This window comes from Schistocerca gregaria, unplaced genomic scaffold (assembly GCF_023897955.1).
Source record: "Schistocerca gregaria isolate iqSchGreg1 unplaced genomic scaffold, iqSchGreg1.2 ptg000361l, whole genome shotgun sequence".
In the NCBI taxonomy this organism is placed as follows: domain Eukaryota; kingdom Metazoa; phylum Arthropoda; class Insecta; order Orthoptera; family Acrididae; genus Schistocerca; species Schistocerca gregaria.
This window is the reverse complement of record NW_026061818.1, coordinates 681,128-688,722: the sequence shown is the minus strand read 5'-3', so window position 1 is coordinate 688,722 and position 7,595 is coordinate 681,128.

Here is a 7,595-nt window from a genome sequence, read left to right as displayed (position 1 = left end):
TTACTGCTTGACTACACATCTGACACGTAACCGATGTGCTCTCCAAACAACAACACTTGCATTTCAGAACATGTCTTTCACACATGTCTACAAAATCACCTTCACCTTCAAATACAGCTTCCTTGCGACTGACAGAGACGTAGGCAAAGTTTAAAGTTGCTATTTCCATTAAATCTCGTTAATCAGAAAAACGGTAATTTACACTTGCAGCGGAACAAAATTCCGTTCCGCCCAGCGTCTGGCTCGAACCCACGACCCTGGGATTAAGAGTCTGACGCTCTACCGACTGAGCTAGCCGGCTACCTCGGTGAATAACTGCCGGGTAGCACGTCACACAGTACTCGTTTGTGTTGGGTGGTCCCATACAGAATCTCTCCATGATGCCTAATGTTTTCCTAACGTCACACTCGTCACGTACTTCACTTTTATGTCATAATCATTTCTGAGAGGTAAAGAAATTGCATGACAACATGCAGAGCTAGTGGCGTCAAAATTAACGCACATACTTTATGTGACTCAAAAGCCGAACGAGTTACTTTCCGACGTTGTTTTAGATGTGCAAGTGATAGTCAAAACTCGCTGTGTCGGCACTCTGCCGACCATTTCGCTAGTTAACACCGGTCTTGTTGTGTGTGTTTCAAGCTCAAGAGCATCTCCAAGCAAAAAATGGTCAACAGCAACATTCAGACGGTTTCGTACTGCTCAATTGCTACATTAAAACGTTATGTTTCTTTTTCAGAACTGGAAAAACACAAGCGTGACAGCATTCGAACCTGTAATCTTCAGATCCGAAGTCCGACGCCTTATCCATTAGGCCACACGGTCACTGACGACCAACATTTACATGTATACGACTCATCTCGAAACGCTCACACCCCTGAGGATTTGTGTTTTCGTTCTACACAGCCGCTGCCCCTTGCTCTTTCCCACCCATTCGTTACATTCAACCTCTGACGAGACCGACCAAATATAGACTGTGAAACAAGACCACACACTTTGTGCATTCGGAATCGAAGGCAGGGCGTCCCTCGCCGCATTTGCTACGATTGCCATTTGCTACTTCTGCAGAAGCGGCGGCGGCGGCGACGACGACGACGACGACGACGACGAATATCGCGAGAGGCTCTGAGATATGTGAGAAATACATCTATAAAATGTAATTCAGACTGCCTCGTCCCACCTTATGCTGTACCGCTTTGGCAAATGCTTTATCTGCGCCATTCGCCTTAATCGCATCTGAGAGTGATTCTTAAAAAAACGCCTGTCGCTAATTGTTCGTCATCACAGGTACTGTTTGCTATACGGCCACGACGCGCAACTGATTTCCAAAATTCATCTTTCTCCTGTGAGGATGGAACTTACGACCGCTGGTTTATTAGACCAGTGCTCTACCACTGAGCTAAAGAGGCGCGGCCTAGCGGTACTCTTGGGTACTTCGTCCTTACGGTCGTCTGCATCATCAGACTTTAGCTGACAACACTTCATATTACCGGCTAATATTTGCAGCTATGGCGACAAATTACTGCTTGACTACACATCTGACACGTAACCGATGTGCTCTCCAAACAACAACACTTGCATTTCAGAACATGTCTTTCACACATGTCTACAAAATCACCTTCACCTTCAAATACAGCTTCCTTGCGACTGACAGAGACGTAGGCAAAGTTTAAAGTTGCTATTTCCATTAAATCTCGTTAATCAGAAAAACGGTAATTTACACTTGCAGCGGAACAAAATTCCGTTCCGCCCAGCGTCTGGCTCGAACCCACGACCCTGGGATTAAGAGTCTGACGCTCTACCGACTGAGCTAGCCGGCTACCTCGGTGAATAACTGCCGGGTAGCACGTCACACAGTACTCGTTTGTGTTGGGTGGTCCCATACAGAATCTCTCCATGATGCCTAATGTTTTCCTAACGTCACACTCGTCACGTACTTCACTTTTATGTCATAATCATTTCTGAGAGGTAAAGAAATTGCATGACAACATGCACAGCTAGTCGCGTCAAAATTAACGCACATACTTTATGTGACTCAAAAGCCGAACGAGTTACTTTCCGACGTTGTTTTAGATGTGCAAGTGATAGTCAAAACTCGCTGTGTCGGCACTCTGCCGACCATTTCGCTAGTTAACACCGGTCTTGTTGTGTGTGTTTCAAGCTCAAGAGCATCTCCAAGCAAAAAATGGTCAACAGCAACATTCAGACGGTTTCGTACTGCTCAATTGCTACATTAAAACGTTATGTTTCTTTTTCAGAACTGGAAAGACACAAGCGTGACAGCATTCGAACCTGTAATCTTCAGATCCGAAGTCCGACGCCTTATCCATTAGGCCACACGGTCACTGACGACCAACATTTACATGTATACGACTCATCTCGAAACGCTCACACCCCTGAGGATTTGTGTTTTCGTTCTACACAGCCGCTGCCCCTTGCTCTTTCCCACCCATTCGTTACATTCAACCTCTGACGAGACCGACCAAATATAGACTGTGAAACAAGACCACACACTTTGTGCATTCGGAATCGAAGGCAGGGCGTCCCTCGCCGCATTTGCTACGATTGCCATTTGCTACTTCTGCAGAAGCGGCGGCGGCGGCGACGACGACGACGACGACGACGACGAATATCGCGAGAGGCTCTGAGATATGTGAGAAATACATCTATAAAATGTAATTCAGACTACCTCGTCCCACCTTATGCTGTACCGCTTTGGCAAATGCTTTATCTGCGCCATTCGCCTTAATCGCATCTGAGAGTGATTCTTAAAAAAACGCCTGTCGCTAATTGTTCGTCATCACAGGTACTGTTTGCTATACGGCCACGACGCGCAACTGATTTCCAAAATTCATCTTTCTCCTGTGAGGATGGAACTTACGACCGCTGGTTTATTAGACCAGTGCTCTACCACTGAGCTAAAGAGGCGCGGCCTAGCGGTACTCTTGGGTACTTCGTCCTTACGGTCGTCTGCATCATCAGACTTTAGCTGACAACACTTCATATTACCGGCTAATATTTGCAGCTATGGCGACAAATTACTGCTTGACTACACATCTGACACGTAACCGATGTGCTCTCCAAACAACAACACTTGCATTTCAGAACATGTCTTTCACACATGTCTACAAAATCACCTTCACCTTCAAATACAGCTTCCTTGCGACTGACAGAGACGTAGGCAAAGTTTAAAGTTGCTATTTCCATTAAATCTCGTTAATCAGAAAAACGGTAATTTACACTTGCAGCGGAACAAAATTCCGTTCCGCCCAGCGTCTGGCTCGAACCCACGACCCTGGGATTAAGAGTCTGACGCTCTACCGACTGAGCTAGCCGGCTACCTCGGTGAATAACTGCCGGGTAGCACGTCACACAGTACTCGTTTGTGTTGGGTGGTCCCATACAGAATCTCTCCATGATGCCTAATGTTTTCCTAACGTCACACTCGTCACGTACTTCACTTTTATGTCATAATCATTTCTGAGAGGTAAAGAAATTGCATGACAACATGCAGAGCTAGTGGCGTCAAAATTAACGCACATACTTTATGTGACTCAAAAGCCGAACGAGTTACTTTCCGACGTTGTTTTAGATGTGCAAGTGATAGTCAAAACTCGCTGTGTCGGCACTCTGCCGACCATTTCGCTAGTTAACACCGGTCTTGTTGTGTGTGTTTCAAGCTCAAGAGCATCTCCAAGCAAAAAATGGTCAACAGCAACATTCAGACGGTTTCGTACTGCTCAATTGCTACATTAAAACGTTATGTTTCTTTTTCAGAACTGGAAAAACACAAGCGTGACAGCATTCGAACCTGTAATCTTCAGATCCGAAGTCCGACGCCTTATCCATTAGGCCACACGGTCACTGACGACCAACATTTACATGTATACGACTCATCTCGAAACGCTCACACCCCTGAGGATTTGTGTTTTCGTTCTACACAGCCGCTGCCCCTTGCTCTTTCCCACCCATTCGTTACATTCAACCTCTGACGAGACCGACCAAATATAGACTGTGAAACAAGACCACACACTTTGTGCATTCGGAATCGAAGGCAGGGCGTCCCTCGCCGCATTTGCTACGATTGCCATTTGCTACTTCTGCAGAAGCGGCGGCGGCGGCGACGACGACGACGACGACGACGACGAATATCGCGAGAGGCTCTGAGATATGTGAGAAATACATCTATAAAATGTAATTCAGACTACCTCGTCCCACCTTATGCTGTACCGCTTTGGCAAATGCTTTATCTGCGCCATTCGCCTTAATCGCATCTGAGAGTGATTCTTAAAAAAACGCCTGTCGCTAATTGTTCGTCATCACAGGTACTGTTTGCTATACGGCCACGACGCGCAACTGATTTCCAAAATTCATCTTTCTCCTGTGAGGATGGAACTTACGACCGCTGGTTTATTAGACCAGTGCTCTACCACTGAGCTAAAGAGGCGCGGCCTAGCGGTACTCTTGGGTACTTCGTCCTTACGGTCGTCTGCATCATCAGACTTTAGCTGACAACACTTCATATTACCGGCTAATATTTGCAGCTATGGCGACAAATTACTGCTTGACTACACATCTGACACGTAACCGATGTGCTCTCCAAACAACAACACTTGCATTTCAGAACATGTCTTTCACACATGTCTACAAAATCACCTTCACCTTCAAATACAGCTTCCTTGCGACTGACAGAGACGTAGGCAAAGTTTAAAGTTGCTATTTCCATTAAATCTCGTTAATCAGAAAAACGGTAATTTACACTTGCAGCGGAACAAAATTCCGTTCCGCCCAGCGTCTGGCTCGAACCCACGACCCTGGGATTAAGAGTCTGACGCTCTACCGACTGAGCTAGCCGGCTACCTCGGTGAATAACTGCCGGGTAGCACGTCACACAGTACTCGTTTGTGTTGGGTGGTCCCATACAGAATCTCTCCATGATGCCTAATGTTTTCCTAACGTCACACTCGTCACGTACTTCACTTTTATGTCATAATCATTTCTGAGAGGTAAAGAAATTGCATGACAACATGCAGAGCTAGTGGCGTCAAAATTAACGCACATACTTTATGTGACTCAAAAGCCGAACGAGTTACTTTCCGACGTTGTTTTAGATGTGCAAGTGATAGTCAAAACTCGCTGTGTCGGCACTCTGCCGACCATTTCGCTAGTTAACACCGGTCTTGTTGTGTGTGTTTCAAGCTCAAGAGCATCTCCAAGCAAAAAATGGACAACAGCAACATTCAGACGGTTTCGTACTGCTCAATTGCTACATTAAAACGTTATGTTTCTTTTTCAGAACTGGAAAAACACAAGCGTGACAGCATTCGAACCTGTAATCTTCAGATCCGAAGTCCGACGCCTTATCCATTAGGCCACACGGTCACTGACGACCAACATTTACATGTATACGACTCATCTCGAAACGCTCACACCCCTGAGGATTTGTGTTTTCGTTCTACACAGCCGCTGCCCCTTGCTCTTTCCCACCCATTCGTTACATTCAACCTCTGACGAGACCGACCAAATATAGACTGTGAAACAAGACCACACACTTTGTGCATTCGGAATCGAAGGCAGGGCGTCCCTCGCCGCATTTGCTACGATTGCCATTTGCTACTTCTGCAGAAGCGGCGGCGGCGGCGGCGACGACGACGACGACGATGACGACGACGACGAATATCGCGAGAGGCTCTGAGATATGTGAGAAATACATCTATAAAATGTAATTCAGACTGCCTCGTCCCACCTTATGCTGTACCGCTTTGGCAAATGCTTTATCTGCGCCATTCGCCTTAATCGCATCTGAGAGTGATTCTTAAAAAAACGCCTGTCGCTAATTGTTCGTCATCACAGGTACTGTTTGCTATACGGCCACGACGCGCAACTGATTTCCAAAATTCATCTTTCTCCTGTGAGGATGGAACTTACGACCGCTGGTTTATTAGACCAGTGCTCTACCACTGAGCTAAAGAGGCGCGGCCTAGCGGTACTCTTGGGTACTTCGTCCTTACGGTCGTCTGCATCATCAGACTTTAGCTGACAACACTTCATATTACCGGCTAATATTTGCAGCTATGGCGACAAATTACTGCTTGACTACACATCTGACACGTAACCGATGTGCTCTCCAAACAACAACACTTGCATTTCAGAACATGTCTTTCACACATGTCTACAAAATCACCTTCACCTTCAAATACAGCTTCCTTGCGACTGACAGAGACGTAGGCAAAGTTTAAAGTTGCTATTTCCATTAAATCTCGTTAATCAGAAAAACGGTAATTTACACTTGCAGCGGAACAAAATTCCGTTCCGCCCAGCGTCTGGCTCGAACCCACGACCCTGGGATTAAGAGTCTGACGCTCTACCGACTGAGCTAGCCGGCTACCTCGGTGAATAACTGCCGGGTAGCACGTCACACAGTACTCGTTTGTGTTGGGTGGTCCCATACAGAATCTCTCCATGATGCCTAATGTTTTCCTAACGTCACACTCGTCACGTACTTCACTTTTATGTCATAATCATTTCTGAGAGGTAAAGAAATTGCATGACAACATGCACAGCTAGTCGCGTCAAAATTAACGCACATACTTTATGTGACTCAAAAGCCGAACGAGTTACTTTCCGACGTTGTTTTAGATGTGCAAGTGATAGTCAAAACTCGCTGTGTCGGCACTCTGCCGACCATTTCGCTAGTTAACACCGGTCTTGTTGTGTGTGTTTCAAGCTCAAGAGCATCTCCAAGCAAAAAATGGTCAACAGCAACATTCAGACGGTTTCGTACTGCTCAATTGCTACATTAAAACGTTATGTTTCTTTTTCAGAACTGGAAAGACACAAGCGTGACAGCATTCGAACCTGTAATCTTCAGATCCGAAGTCCGACGCCTTATCCATTAGGCCACACGGTCACTGACGACCAACATTTACATGTATACGACTCATCTCGAAACGCTCACACCCCTGAGGATTTGTGTTTTCGTTCTACACAGCCGCTGCCCCTTGCTCTTTCCCACCCATTCGTTACATTCAACCTCTGACGAGACCGACCAAATATAGACTGTGAAACAAGACCACACACTTTGTGCATTCGGAATCGAAGGCAGGGCGTCCCTCGCCGCATTTGCTACGATTGCCATTTGCTACTTCTGCAGAAGCGGCGGCGGCGGCGACGACGACGACGACGATGACGACGACGACGAATATCGCGAGAGGCTCTGAGATATGTGAGAAATACATCTATAAAATGTAATTCAGACTGCCTCGTCCCACCTTATGCTGTACCGCTTTGGCAAATGCTTTATCTGCGCCATTCGCCTTAATCGCATCTGAGAGTGATTCTTAAAAAAACGCCTGTCGCTAATTGTTCGTCATCACAGGTACTGTTTGCTATACGGCCACGACGCGCAACTGATTTCCAAAATTCATCTTTCTCCTGTGAGGATGGAACTTACGACCGCTGGTTTATTAGACCAGTGCTCTACCACTGAGCTAAAGAGGCGCGGCCTAGCGGTACTCTTGGGTACTTCGTCCTTACGGTCGTCTGCATCATCAGACTTTAGCTGACAACACTTCATATTACCGGCTAATATTTGC